The sequence below is a fragment of the Amphimedon queenslandica genome, unplaced genomic scaffold (genome assembly GCF_000090795.2).
Source record: "Amphimedon queenslandica unplaced genomic scaffold, v1.1 AMPQUscaffold_13522, whole genome shotgun sequence".
NCBI classification, from domain to species: domain Eukaryota; kingdom Metazoa; phylum Porifera; class Demospongiae; order Haplosclerida; family Niphatidae; genus Amphimedon; species Amphimedon queenslandica.
Window position 1 is genome coordinate 1,046,281 of NW_003546242.1, and position 1,535 is coordinate 1,047,815.

The 1,535-nt window shown below is 37.9% G+C and overlaps 1 long non-coding RNA gene across 1 annotated transcript; it reads right to left on the reverse strand.

Moving 5' to 3' along the window:
- Positions 1–60: 60 nt before the first annotated feature.
- LOC109580639 (uncharacterized) lies at positions 61–267 on the reverse strand. The gene is made up of 2 exons (XR_002184309.1): positions 185–267; positions 61–134 (listed from the first exon to the last, which is right to left on the reverse strand). It is a non-coding gene; the product is annotated as an uncharacterized LOC109580639 (long non-coding RNA).
- Between the last annotated feature and the right edge of the window lie 1,268 nt (positions 268–1,535).

Genomic DNA, 1,535 nt, shown 5'->3' on the forward strand with positions numbered 1-1,535 from the left:
AGTTTGATTATTTTTTACATCTATTATTATAAAGAAGTACACAGTTAATAAAAGTTATAGTTTTTTGTTACGGCCCCTCTGGGCCTCGGCCTGTGGCCCCTGCCCCTGCCAGCTCTCCTTGGTAGATTGGCATACTATTATGGAATATAAAGACAATATTAAGTACATCATAGTAAAGACTTACAATCTGTCTATTCACAGCCCTCAGCTGGGCTATTATCTGCTGCCTTTGCTGTTGAAGCAAAGGCAGTCCTGGGGCAGGAGGGGCACCTCCATGAGGGGCCACCGGTGCACCTCCAGGAGGGAGCACCGGTGCTCCTCCAGGAGGGAGCACAGGTGCACCTCCAGGAGGGAGCACCGGTGCTCCTCCAGGAGGGAGAACCGGTGCACCTCCAGGAGGAAGCACCAGTGCTCCTCCAGGAGGGAGCACCAGTGCACCTCCAGGAGGGAGCACCGGTGCACCTCCAGGAGGGAGCACCGGTGCTCCTCCAGGAGGGAGCACCGTGCTCCTCCAGGAGGCAGCACCGGTGCTCCTCCAGGAGGGAGCACCGGTGCCACTCCAGGAGCGAGCACCGGCGGGCCTCCAGCTCTTCGGACTGGAATTGGGAGTGCTGGAGGTGGTGGTGGTGGTGGTGGTGGTGGTGGTGGTGGAGGCCTTCCATCTCCAGCTACTGGCGGTGGCGGATGAACTATGTGCTCATCACCAGCATCATCCATTATAAAGTATGCTACCAAATAAGAAGAAAATATATTGATAACTAATTTAATTTGTAACTGAACTGACTTCAGTGCTTCTTTAAAAAAAGAAAGTTGTGGTAGTTATAACTAGTAAACTTGAGAGCAAATTGCAAAACGGCAACTGAAATTGAATCAGAATGTAAACTTAAATAGTTTCAGAACAGGAAATAGATCTTAGTATTAATGGTCAATAATGATGAATAATTATTAGCTAGGCTATGGATATAATTAATGATTCAAATATTAAAAAAAAATTAGTAAAAAGTAATTATATGAAAAATGTTTTTAAAATGCGATAGGTCTTCTTATAGTTTTTATTTCAAAATTCTTTTCTTCCAGCAATGAACTGATAACTAAGGAAAAAATTGTAATTATTAATAAAAAGGATTATTAATTAATTAATAATGATGAAAATTATGAGCTGGGCTATAATTAATGATTCAAAAATTCAAAATTAATAAAATAAATTTATAAATTAATAATTAATAATATTAATAAAAAGGATTATTAATTAATAAAATTTAATAAAAAGTATGGAAACAAGTAAATAAAAAAATTTCTATTAAATAAGAAAAAGTAGGGTTGTCAAATAATAAAAGAAACAAGGGGGTTGAGTTCAACCATAATAATAATTAATAGTTCAATTAATAATTATAAACGTTAATTAATAAAAAATAATAATTCATAAAAATAGTACAAAGATTTCAAACCCTACTTTGCAGAATTTTATGAAGGAGTATTGTTTCCTTTAAAATGACAAATTTTAATGAAAGATTGATAACCAAACTGCTTAGTTT